This window comes from Melanotaenia boesemani, chromosome 3, assembly GCF_017639745.1.
Source record: "Melanotaenia boesemani isolate fMelBoe1 chromosome 3, fMelBoe1.pri, whole genome shotgun sequence".
Taxonomy (NCBI): domain Eukaryota; kingdom Metazoa; phylum Chordata; class Actinopteri; order Atheriniformes; family Melanotaeniidae; genus Melanotaenia; species Melanotaenia boesemani.
In genome coordinates this window covers 6,697,162-6,711,129 of record NC_055684.1, presented here as the reverse complement: position 1 = coordinate 6,711,129, position 13,968 = coordinate 6,697,162, and the positions used below count along the sequence as shown (strand labels likewise).

General features: G+C 40.8%; 1 protein-coding gene across 10 annotated transcripts in view; it reads left to right on the top strand.

Moving 5' to 3' along the window:
* Positions 1-13,968, top strand: part of nfasca (neurofascin homolog (chicken) a) — a 106,654-nt gene that overhangs the window by 9,301 nt on the left and 83,385 nt on the right. For all 10 annotated transcript variants that reach the window (XM_041979789.1, XM_041979790.1, XM_041979786.1 and 7 more), the window contains exons 2-3: positions 674-801; positions 12,663-12,721. The gene's annotated coding sequence lies outside the window, so the exon portion shown is untranslated. The remainder of the gene's footprint in view (positions 1-673; positions 802-12,662; positions 12,722-13,968) is intronic.

The following is a 13,968-nucleotide window of genomic DNA, read 5'->3' as shown; positions in this document are numbered from 1 at the left end:
GCTGATTCTTTTTCTCTTTGTTGGAGCATCCTGTCAGAATCCTTCCAGGGCCTCAGAATTTACCGAACCACATATTATTAGTCCAGTCGAATAGTAAAAAGAAAAAAAAAACATCTTTTCTTATTGTAAAATACTAACCTCCACGTCCAGGCCAACAACTTGTAATTTCGTTGCACTTTTGTTGCAATGACAAATAAAGTTTTATTCTTCTGGACCACATGTGGCCCACAGGAGACTTGCCATAATTCTGCTGCACAGATTGTTCCAGCTCATTTTACTCAGTTAGCAAGCTTGCTGAGACATAAACATTTTCCCAGAAAGAGCACTCTTCTTCAGGAATTCCTTTCCTCTCAGGGAATATATATTTACATATATTTGGTAGGAAGTTGGTCAGACAATAATCACTGTTATTGGTAATAAAGATGTGTTTTAATAATAAAACTAATGAACACTGTGTGTTTTTTCCATGAGATCTGGACTGAGATGTGCTTTTAGAGGCTGGTCTGCAGCTTGAGGGTAGAAATACAACCCCGAGTTTCTCCTGAAGCGTCAGCAGCTCGTTTTGAATGATTTGACCAGGATCATTTTGTCTTCATGACTCATTCTGTGGTAGATCTGAGGCATGTAAAGAGTTGGGATTGTAATCTGGATTGTATTTGATTTGTTCTTGCAGTGTGAGATGAAACCTGGGAACCAGCGCCACAGTACACATGTCCGTCAGGTTCACCTAGAAGAAAAGCCGATGAGTCAAAGTCTCCAACTAAACAGCAACGTTTGATGCTCTGAGTATGAGAAGCTGAGGTAGGTGTGAATAATCTGTTCTGACAATCAATACAGACAATCAGAGTCACCAGATGATACACCATATAAAGAAGTATTCAACTCTGACTTTGTTTTAAATTACTTTTTAACTTTGAGCTTCTGTAACTGAATTTTAACGAGTTTCTTCTGACTGTTCATGTGTGGTAATTGGCTTATATTTGACTTCTAATTTACACCAAAATTCGTTAGAAAAGACTCTCTTGGAATTTTATTTTATTTTATGGATACTGGATATCAAATCAAATAAAACTTTTATTCATGAAGCACATTTAAAACAACAATATGAAGCACAAGAACAATAATCTGACATAAAAGGTTCATAAAAGTAAAATAAATTAATAAAATAAATAAATTAATTTATTAAAAGTCACAAGAAATAATACCTACTAAAATGCTTTCATTGAAGTGTAATATCCTGTACTGATATCCCTTGTTAACTGTTGTAGAAAAATTACCAAGAGTCTGGAATGAGTAAAAGTAATTAGTTTTATTACTGGAGAAGTATAAAATACAGGCAATACTTGCAGGTTGGAGAGCTGTATTGTTGACTCTGGAAGCCGACAAGAGGACTCTGCCTTGCTGCATTTTAGGAATTAGTTTTATTCAACCTGATCCTAGCTGAAGGCCAGTCTCTAAACTGATAGAAAGGAGAAGGGAGACTGTGATGCGCCGCTCTCCTACAGTCTCGCCCAAACAGGCTGGCTGGCTGATACCAAAGTACCGACAGTACAGGAAACCAACCATCTTAAAGCCATTAGTGAAAAGATAAGTTTTTAGTCTAGTGTTGTTTCTGAAGTGGAAATGTTTTATCTGTTTATTGAATTGTCGTCTGGAATCAAACATAACCCTGAAATTCCTGCCATGGGTCTGAGAATGGAATGACATTGACCCTAAGAGTCATAATAAATCTAGTGAGGAAAAATGGAGGCCAAAACTGACCACCTGTCGTTTAACTGAAGACAGCTCTTTGCCATTTTACCCCCTGAGGGCAGTTTTGGATCGATTTGACCGCTGTGGAGTCATTAGGATTTAAGGGCAGATAGATTAGTTTATATCTGCATAACAAAATGAGTGTAGAAGTGAAAGATGAGCTGTGTTGATTTTGTGAGGATAGTAGGTAAATAGTTGCATAAATAACTGTAAATAGCAACAAACAGCTGGTGGAAAAATGTAAATAGTTTCTGTTGTGTGTTCGTTTCAATGCCAATATTTTTTCTCCTGAAAGCGAAGACTTGACAGAATGACAGGTGAAAAAAGGCTTGGTCACTGTTGATCTGTGTGTTATTTCTACAAAGTTCTGTTAGTAATAAATTCTGCTTTCTTCTTCTGGTGGCCCTTTATCTGCTATATCTATTCATACATTTATTTCACATCACTTTAGCGTCATAATCTGACAGCTGAGGCTGTCGTGAAAACATCATGTCTGCATGCTGACTGGGATTAAAAGGGTTGAGCTTCTACATGTATTTTTACATAAAAAATACAAATATTATATATATATATATATATATATATATATATATATATATATATATATATATATATATATATATAAGACTGGATTTTAAGAGTTAAAACATGGGAATCTTCCTGGGACAGATTTTGTTTTGTTGTGTATTGTGTGTATTGTGGCGCATCCAGTCAGGATCATGAATATTTACATCTTCATTTACAGTCTGACTGCTTGTGGCCACACTTTGAAATAATGCCCTCTGGATCACATGGAGACTTGTGTGAATTCAGCTTTTTCTGCACTGAAACACACACACACACACACACACACACACACACACATCTCAGATGTGCGGCTTTGATAATGGCAAACAGAGCTCCAGCCTCACACTCCCGCTGGGTTTGGTCTCCCCGTTTACCTCCTCCTCCTCCTCATCTTCATCCCTTCTTAAACCCTACCCCCTTTCTTCCCCACTGCCTTTATTCTTTCCCCCACCCTCCATCCATCCTTCGACTTGTGGGACTGTTGCTAAGGAGCCCTGGCGACCACAGAGTTTTCTTATTGGTCAAGAGTTAAAAAGAGAAAACCAAAAAAGGAGGAGCAACGGAGGTGAGGGCATCAAGGAGGAGGGGGGAGGGGGGTGTACAAGAGAGAAAGCTGGTCGGAGGAGAAGATCCAGATGTGCTAATAAGGTGCCACAGTGAACTGACGATGGGGGGCTGGGAAGAAAAGATAGAACTGATACACTGATGGATGGGAAGAAAAGGTAAGGAGAGAGGGGAGGGGGGGAGGGGGGGGGGGGTTAGGGTTTGATATGACGATATAAAAGATAAAGGATGTATGACCAAGAACAAAAGAGAGAAAGAGAGTACAGCTGCATCGTTTAATTTATTTCACTGGTACAAAGGAACTACATCTCACACACACACACATACACACACACACACACACACACACACATGCACACACACCCATGTGTATATCACTTTATTCACACATAAAGATAAATGAATTCTTGATTTTTAGTCCTGTCCCAAAGGTGTAACCTCCAGCTGATCAGCAGCTGCAGCTGTCTGATTTGATGAACTTTGTAGAAACCAGAGGTTACGTCATTTTTTTCTGCATCTTCACCAAAACTGGGACTCAGAGGTGAAAGTCCTGTCGGCTCAGTACGAGGTGAACATAACCTTCATGAAGTCACTAAATAAAACTGAGTGGTGAACACTGGGGGCCTGCAGGGATCACTTAATGGCCTCTTTGTATGTCATGAATACATGATGACATGACAAAGATGGGGGGGTCTTCAGAGCAATTTGCCTGTCAGCAGGAGGTCCTCAATATTTCAGCTGAAGACTGAGGAGAAGGAGGGTGTTTATGTGTTGTGGAAATACACCAAACTAGAAGGACACTCAGGGAACACCCTCTGACCAGAGCAGGTCTGGTGGTCCAGCAGGTCGTCTAATATCTTTGATGTTTGGTGGCTGGTATGAATGAATGAATGAATGAAAAATACTTTATTAATCCCAAAGGGAAATTCAATATTGTAGTAGTAGTAATTTTTTTTTTTTTTTTTTTTTTTTTAGTAAAGTAAAACAATCACATTAATTAATTAAGGGCTTTGTTCTTCAGCCTGATAGCTGCTGGAAGGAAGGATCTTCTGTATCTCTCTGTCTTGCATCGGACTTGAACAAGCCTCCCACTGAACACACTCTGTTGTTTCGTCACGGCGTTGTGTAGAGGGTGTGAAGGATCTTCCATTATCCTCGTCAGCTTGTACAGAATTCTTTTTTTGATGATCAACTCCAGCGGCTCCAGAGTTACTCCAAGCACAGAACCGGCTTTCTTGATCAGTTTGTTAATTCTTTTCAAGTCTCTGGTTCTGATGCCGCTGCCCCAGCAGATTGCTGCAAAGCTGATTGCACTTTCAACAACAGACCTGTAGAACATTTGCAACATTTTGGTGCAGACGTTAAAAGATCTCAGCTTCCTTAAGAAGTAGAGTCTGCTCTGACCTTTCTTGTAAATGTACTCAGTGTTGCTTTTCCACTCAAGTCTGTTGTCCAGCTGAACTCCAAGGTACTTGTATTCCTCCACCACCTCCACCTCCTCTCCCATGATGGAAACACTTCTATGTGTGTTCTTGTTCCTCCTGAAGTCAACAATCATCTCCTTTGTTTTCTTGGTATTCAAGATGAGATGATTGTCACCGCACCATTTCACAAACTGACCGACCAGTTCTCTGTACTCTGCTTCTTGTCCATCACTGATACACCCAACAACTGCTGAGTCATCAGAGTATTTCTGCAGATGACAGAACTCAGAGTTGTACTGGAAGTCTGAGGTGTACAGCGTGAATAGAAATGGTGAAAGTACAGTCCCTTGTGGTGTTCCAGTGCAGCTGACCACCATCTCAGACACACAACCTTTCAGTCTCACAAACTGTGGTCTGTTTGTGAGGTAGTCATAAATCCAGGTGGTTGTGGAGGGATCCACCTGGAATTTCTGCAGCTTCTCACACAGCAGAGCAGGCTGAATCGTATTAAAAGCACTTGAGAAATCAAAGAACATGACCCTCAAAGTGCTGCCTGACTGGTCCAGATGAGAGTGGGCTCTCTGAAGCAGGTATATGATTGCATCTTCAACCCCAAGCCCATTACGATATGCAAACTGTAATGGGTCCTGAAAGGTCTTCACCTGCTTGCTGAGGTGAGCCAGTAAGAGTCTCTCCAGGACTTTCATGACGTGAGATGTCAGGGCGACTGGTCTGTAGTCTTTTGGTTCAGCTGGTTGTGGTTTTTTAGGCACTGGAACAAGGCAGGATGTTTTCCACAGCACCGGGATTCTTTTCTGGCTCAGGCTGGTGTTGAACAGGTGCTGGAGAATCGGACATAGCTGTTTTGAGCAGGTCTTGAGAACTCTGGGACTGACACCATCTGGACCTGCAGCCTTGTTCTGGTTCAGTTTCACCAGTTGTTGCATGACTTGGTTACAGGAGACAGACAGAGTGGAGGTGGAGGTAGAGGAGGTTTCAGGAAGTCCTGATGTGGAGGGAGATGAGGTTGTGTCCAGGTCCTTGACTGAGCTGCAGGGTGACAGAGTGGAGGTGTGACAGGAAAGCTGTGGGCTCATGGAGGGTGTGTGGCTAGTTGGGGTTGAAGCAGGAGGTGAGCTAAACCTATTGAAGAACATGTTCAGTTCATTCGCTCTGTCCAGACCTCCATCGGTCTGATCCTCCTTTATCCCGAAGCCAGTGATCTTCTTCATTCCTGACCACACATCCCTCACATTGTTTTTCTGAAGCTTACTTTCCAACTTCTTCCTGTAGTCCTCCTTGCACTTCTTCATTTGTGTTTTAAGTTGTTTTTGTGTGGACTTCAATAACTCCCTGTCTCCATCCCTAAAAGCTTTCTTTTTGATGTTCAGCAGCTTTTTCAGGTCACTGGTGATCCAGGGTTTGTTATTGGGGAAGCACCTCACTGTTCTTGTTGGAACGGTGCTGTCCACACAGAAGTTAATATAATCTGTCACACACTCAGTCAAGGCATTGATGTCATCTCCATGAGGTTCACATAGGACGTTCCAGTCTGTAGCCTCGAAGCATCCTCTCAGAGCATCTTCAGCTTCATTAGACCAGGTTCTAATAGCCTTTCTAATGACTGGTTGTTGCTGAACGATGGGCTTGTAGGAGGAGGAGAGAAGAACTAGGTTATGGTCTGATCTTCCTAAAGGTGGCAGGGCAAAGGAGCTGTATGCATTTTTAATATTTGCATAAAATAAGTCCAACGTTTTGTTTTCTCTGGTGGAGCAGCTGACAAACTGTTGGAAAGTTGGTAGAGTTGCAGAGAGGGAGATGTTGTTAAAATCTCCAGAGATCGCCACAAATGCGTTTGGATGTTGTGTTTGAAGCCTGGCCACTACAGAGTTAATGACAGGGTATGTCCCCTACAGTGTCCTTGTTCCCAAATCAAACACCTTGCACCTTGTTTTCTGTTGTTTGTTCGTGCAGAGACGAATGAGGAACTTCTAGAAACCTTGTCATAGTTACTTTTGATCAATTTTAAATGGGCAAGTTAAAAACAAATAGTTTCTTAGATTCAAGTAGCACCTGAGAACAAACAAACAACGTGAAGGTGAGCTGGTTGGAGAAGCAAGGAAATGTGGTCCAACAGGCCTGGAGTCGTCATGGTGACAGAAACAGGTCTGAGGTCTGTTCAGGAAAAGTCCGTAGCTACGTACTTTGTAATATGACTACAAATGGCCTCATAATGTTCATTCATTGCATTATTATTAGCATTTGTTGGAATGTAAACAACAACAATAAACACACTGCTGCGTTCTGTGGCCTGACGTAACATAGTTATTCCAACACCAAATCCACCACATCTGGGGCCTAATTTATAAAGCTGGCGTAGGTACAAAAACAACTGGTGTACGCCAATCAAGGAAATGATGAGGTGGAGAGTCTGCTGCCAACATTTACCAGTCAGTAAAAGAAAATGCAAAATATAAGCTTTAGTCTTTTATTCTGAGATCCAGCAGAGTGGGACAGACTGGAGGTCTAGAAGTGATGCAACGCTTATGAAACACACAAGAGGCAGATTTCCTTTATTTATTTATTTATTCTTAAACAATCCTTTTTTAATTGTTGTTCCAATTTCCATCAAGACAGTCTCCATTTCCCGCAACTCCTTGGTCACATTGTTAACAGTTAACAGTGGTGATCGTGCAGGACTTCCTCAGAGGACACGGCTGCCGCGGTGCTGCGTGGAGTCTCTAACGTCACCCTCTCCTGCAGCACCGCAGACCCAGCGGCTACACCCAGACAAATATTTATTTATTTAACACGAAATAAACTGCCATCAGTCTCTGATGCATCTGTACATATTTAGCTATACATTAAGACAAAAGACTACATTACTGGCATCATTGTTGTAATTTAGCTTGCCACTTTTCTGCCTTTCTGACACCAGTAATGCCCACGCTGTGTCCACCAATTGAACATTTTTACGTTTTTCAACGTGGTCCATCCAGATCTCTGTCTCACACCCCGAAAAATTCCACTTCTTCCCTCTTTTTCCCTCCCGAGCCATCATGGAAACGATGTGATGAATATGTATAACAGGCGTTCACCTGAGCATTTATAACCACCATGTGGGCGTGGGAAGACGTTCCTTTACGTGCACCCGCTTTAGAGTTGATTCTGATTTATAAACAGAAACAGGTGTAGGACGTGCACGTGCACGTGTTTATAAATCTGAAAGTTGAAGTATTTCCTTTTTGAGCCACAGACGCTACCTGTAGTTTGCTTTGCTATGCACAGTTTAATAAATGAGGCTCCTGGCCTGCACAGTTCACCATCACTGTGTGTGTGTGTGATCGCCAGAGCTGAGCAAGTGTGTTTGCTTAGTTGAACAGGGTCTATCTCTGTGATGGAGGCAGGTCTTTGCAACTGGATGCTCATCCTGCTGGTCCTGCTGGTTTGCTCTGACCACCCGAGCTGGCTGCTGTCATGGTCTCAGGGTGAATTTAATCCAGTCCCTGCACTACATTTTCTGTAAATACACACAAAGCTTGCAGCTCAGAAGACTGAGTGGGTATTTCTGTGGGGTTGATGGTCTGATTGTCAACCATTTCTGGAGGAAATGTTGGAAATGAATAATGGCCAAACAACAAGTAAGCTTGCCTCCGTCCAGTTTCTGCCAGGAGTCTCAGCGTTTTCCCCAGGTATCACCAAGTTTGTCCACCAGCAGCTTTTCTTTCTTCTCCTCCATTCCACGAGCATATTCCAAGATGACAAGTCAGTAACCCAGTCACACTGTGAACGAGTGCTTCAGAGAGCAGAGACACCATTTTCATGCTTTGACCTCTGATTATAGTGTTAGTGTGGCAAAAAAAGGAGGCTAACCAGAAAAACTCTTTATTACAGCATCTGCTAGCTTTAAACCAGCAGAGTTAGGAAATCCAACTTGAGGACAAAGTCCACAAAGCATTTATAAAGTAAAAAAAAAAGAACAGATCACCTTCCATCTGTGTGTATTTTACACATCTGTTTCCAAGTCATGGCAGCTAAAACAACAGATATTGCACAATGACTCTGTTAGCTTTCAAACCTTCATTCATTTATAGTAAATCCATGTTTTCCTGCCAAGTTCTCTTTCTCCTGTTTCCAGGAACTCCTAGCAAAACAAGAACACTTAGTTCACCACAGCAGCTCTCTTCTTTTTTAGATGTTTGCTAATACTCTTCATAGAGAGTTATTATATGTAAGTGTGTGTGGGTGCACACAGCACACACACCAACTCTGATTAGGAACAAACAGTTTCAGTCTCAGTCCGGTTTTATTGGCCCATTAAGCTCAGGTCATCATTTATTAAGAAGCCTCAGAAAAGGAGCCGTGTGGACACATCAGTCCAGGAACTGGGATTGATTTATCTGGGATCGAGCTGCGGGGAACTTCCCCTCAGGGCTGAACACACACACACACACATACACACACACACACACACACACACACACACACACACACACACACACACACACACACACACACACACACACAAACACACAGTTGCTCTTCTATAGCAAGTCAACAAGTCAATCAACGTTGCATCCTCTTTTCCTTTGACAGCCTCTCCTCGCTACTCCTGCTTCCTTTTCATCCCTCCCTCCTCGGATGGTCATTTTCCTTCTTCTCTCTCGTCCCCCTCTCTGTCGTCCTCTCCTGATCTTTTTTCTCTAAAATAAAACCAGTGAAATGTGTTTCCACATTTCCTTTCACCCTCTCTTTAGCTGTTCATTCCTACTCTCTCTTTCACTTAAAACTAGGTCATTCTGCAACATCGAGCCACAGCTCCTGCCACGCATGACATCCAAATACATGCATGCATTGCCTGGCAACCACACATTCACCCTTACACCCCCTCATGCTCCATCCTCATTTCCTCCATATTACCTTCCCTGGAGGTTGTGCTTGGTGCAGAGGGCTGCCTTTGAAACCAGACTCTGCTTTGTTTAGTCCCTGCTCTGCTACCAGAGGGCCTGAGACACAGCTGAATTGGGCTTTGACAAGAAAAGGACAGGTCATTTCACCCACCGGACAGCACATATCCCTACTTTCCTCTTGGGGTTACATTAAGTAAAACCTCTTCTCTCTGTGGCTTCATCTCATGGATGATGTGTGTCTGTCTTTCTTCTTATGGTCTTCATTGGGAAACCATAGAAATTTATCTAATGGTGTGGACATTCAGATTACTTTTAACTTCTTCTTGACAAAGTCTATTTTTTCTGCCTCCTTTCTGAAATGACATACCCAGACTAAATTAAGTATCTTCACAACTACTAGGGCTGTATGTTTAATCTTGGTCTCAATTGACAGCTGAGACTTGTAAGATTACTACAGAAGTGTCAGAATCAAGATATGTGTTTGTGTTTCAGAGTAAATTGATCTGGAACACACTGGAAAATGTAAATGGTTATGCTGGAAGAACTAAATGAAACAAATATTTCAGACTGATCTGTTTGGCAGAATTCCTTAAAAACCCTAAAAGAATTAGGAAGTTGTTGAGAAGTCCTTACTGACACTGAATCTGGGATACTGTTATATGCTTCTACTCACATCCTTCATGGCCACGGCTTTGTCCTCATCTCAGCCTTAATCTGCAGAGTGGTTATCAGACACTGCTTGTACAGAGAATCTGTAACAGGTAACTGAGTGTGTGTGTGAGACAGTGATTTAGAGAATTCAGAGGACATGCAGCAGGCAGAGATGAGTGAACAGGGATGGATCTCTGTGACAGTCATCAGTGAATTTTTGTGTCAAACCTTTTATAGATCTCTAGAGAATAATGAGTGATAGACAGGACGTCAGGGTGCCCAGGCTAACACACACTTAGACACACATTAATACAAACATGTTGTCCTAGGACATTGCTGACATTGTATTTCTATTTTCCTTCAGTGATCCTGCTGCGTCTGAGTCTGAAAGCCTTAATAGTCTGATGATATAAGAGTTTGGTAAAAGTAACCCTAACCCTTTGACAAGGTTGGAGGAGCTTCGTTGTGGTTGTTACACTAATTAAAGAACTATAATGGTGATAAGAGCTGGAGCTACTTCAGACCTGGAGCTAATTTAGATGTAGCCTTGCATATCTTTAAGAGTGAAAACAGAAGTTTGCATATATATATATATATATATATATATATATATATATATATATATATATATATATATATATACATACATCATATACATCATATATCAGAGTTGTCAAACATAACATGTTAATTAATGAATTAATTAATATTTTAATGCAATTAACACATTCACAGCATGACAATTTTAAGTTGTGATTAATCGGATCGCAACTGACATCTCTAATTTATATATATATATATATATATATATATATATATATATATATATATTGTATATGTATATGTATTACATTTATGCAGCTGTGTTACAGCCGCATAAATCTCAGAGATAAAAAAAAAAGGTAAAATTAGACTGCAAGATGCAAAAATACTATTTATAAAAATAGAAAAGATATAAAATGTAAAAGAATGTAAAAGAATGTAAAAGAAAAAAAAAACATTTATATATATATATATATATATATATATGTGTGTGTGTGTGTGTGTGTGGTGTCTGGGAGATCGGTTGAAATTATCGTTACCATCTTGTAAACATTTACACATGAAGCTAACTTCAGATTAGTACTTATTTAAAGTTTTTTTTAGGTAGAGAACACAGTCTTTGACTTTGAAAAATGAAATTAAATTCATGCTTGAGATCAGATCAATAGAAACATGAAAGTTAGGAGTTATAGATGAAGGACTGTTTCCTGTCACTGTGAGCCTACTTTTTTAGATCTTTGTCATGTTTAATGTGGTTCTGCTGCAGCGCTCAGGTTGGTTAGGAGGAGGTTGTGAGGAGGGTTTGCCTCACGTGAACAAGTAGGACATGCTGCTGCTGTGGCCGGTGGCCATGCACTTAACCCAGTTCAACTTTCCTCCCCAGATGTTTAATTTGTGTCATATTGCAGTCAGGGGTGTAATGTACATCTCAGGGGGTCTGCAGCTGAGTTCAGGCATAGATTTATTCTAGAAATGAGGTTCAGTAGAACATCAAGTATTCTGACACAAACAAAGCTTATCATGTACAGCACTGATCAACAATATTAAAGAGTTTCATGACTATATCCGATAGAAAGTTGTTTCCTCTTCTGGCCAGTCAGCTGTCACAGCTCAGGAGATAAAACGATTAATAAATACTGTGACTTTTATCTCCTGCAACATCACCGATTCAAACAGCAGACATGTTTGGGCCTAATCCGGTAGCTTGTGTGCCAGATGTTTGTTGTTGGTTTGGATGTAGGTTACGGCAAGTATTGTGTGGGCCAGATGTGGTCCAAATATAAGGAGATGACCTGGACATAGATTACAGCATGTTCCTTATGGGTCAAATGTGGTGGTCATGTGACTGAGTTTTGGCAGCTACACTCACATGAAGTCAAGGCCAAACATGGGCCGAACATTTGTTTCTGTCTGGGAAGCTTCTGAAAAGTTAAACTGTAGGAGATGGACAGAGCCAGCAGTCTGAAAACAGTTCATGTTTGTGTTCCATCAGGTTCTGAAAGACAAACCAGCATCTTCATGTGGTGGATTCTGTGTCCATGGAGAACAATGTTAAGATAACCACCTCTTTATTGCTGCACACTGATTCAACGTTTTCAGTTTCAGACACAAACCTGATAAGTCTGAGCAGCATCCAGAGCAGAACTGTACAGTAACTGTGTCTGAGAGAAGGTGGGCTTTATTAGAAAAATGTTCTAGTTTTTACAGGTTCTACCACAAGACAGGCCCAATGTGTGTGTGTGTGTGTGATATAATGGTTTACTGGAATGACTGAAACATTTGTGTGTTAGTAGTGCACAGAATGTTCTGGAGACAACAAAGTGTTTTATCTGTGTTTCATATTTCCACAGAGGCTTTTCCAGAGTCCTCCGGGCAGACTGGTTTAGTGTGTGTTAGCAGAGTGCATAAAGAAGGACTCAAAGGAAGAGGGAAAGAGCATCTTGTGAACCTAAGGGCAGCAGCTGGCATACAGACAAGCTCTTTGAAAGTGCAAACACACAGTTGGAGTTTTCACGCTGCTGCAGACAGTCCTGAGGCCTGTGTGTTGTCTGATCTACTGTAACGTCTTCCTACTCTCAGCAGACTTATAAAGACTAATGACTTACAGTCTCCTCAGACTTATTGTATTTCTGTCCTGTTCATCATCACAGATACATCCGATGTAAACCTTTATGTTAAACAAATTTGCTCTCTTCAAAGGATTTTATTGTATTTTATATATATTATTTCTATTCTCTTTGTTTTTCCTCAGGTCTGCTGAGTAGTCACAACAGAGAGAGAAAAGACAACACAAGAGTCAACAAGACGAATGTAAGTCATGTTTTTTTTATCAGCAATTTTCACATATTCACAGCTGGAGTCTCCTGCTGATCCTTGACATGGTCATTTATTGAACCATAACAAAAAATAAAAAATAAAAAATTAAATACACAACAGTCTTAGCAGGTTCACCTCTTCAATTTCCCATTAACACAAATACCTAATCAGCCAACCACATCTTTTGTGTGGCCATATTGTACCAAATTTGGCCAAACTCGTCTGACTGCAGACATGATGAACATATCTACCAATGTCAAAAAGCTTTGGCAAACTTCCTGTTAAGCTCCTTCCACAGCAAAGAGTTTCAGTCATGGCGGCCATGTTGTTTCAGCAATCCTGCTTATTTTTAGGAGAGTAAGTCCCACAATGGAAAAGTAAATGCTACATTACTGTTTGAAAAATTATACAATTAGCAAAAAAGAAAGAAAAAAATGGACCAATAAACATATATATTGATTAGGATTAAATGAAGTGCGAACTGTTAATGGCTCATAAAGCTGGAGGATCTTGTAGTTGTGGTTTAGCAGAAGTTGACAACATTCATTCTTGGCGATGAAGTAAATTTGAAATCAAGTGTCCACTGAATTAGGAGCTGTATGTGAATGTGTGTGTGATGAGAGTTTAAAGGTTCCATATTATGCAAAATTCACTTTCTAAAGGTTTTCCAACAGTCATGTGTGTCCTCATAGCTGTGTATGAGACCCAAAAATGTGAAAATTCTGTCTCCTCTCTCGCTTGCTCCACTTTTTAGTGAATGTGTGCTCAAATGGGTGAGTCTGAGATCTTTCTGTTTGTGACCTCACAAAGGGAAATGATCACTACCTCCGGTAGTGGATACTGTCATTGACCCAGCCTCCAGCTAGCTGAGCCTGCCCTTTAAAATCACCGAGCGGGCGCCAGCCAGAGAGGGGTATGGACAGGCACCGCTTATGAACATTTAAAGGTTCAGACACTGAAACAGTCCGTTCTCATTAGAGCTTATTAGAGCCACATTTGGAATGGCTGAAACTAAGGACCAAGGTGGAATTTGGGGTCATACATTTTGAAAAACAATGTCGTTGGAGCTCTGAAACCCATATGAAATTGTTGAAAAAATGTATAATATGGGACGTTTAAGTAGCTGGATTAAACAGATCAGGATAATTAGTTTGCTTGAAAGAGCCTGTGTTTTTTCTGCACAGCTGACATTGATTTAACACCATAGAACAAGATAAAATGGAACTTTATGGTTATAATAA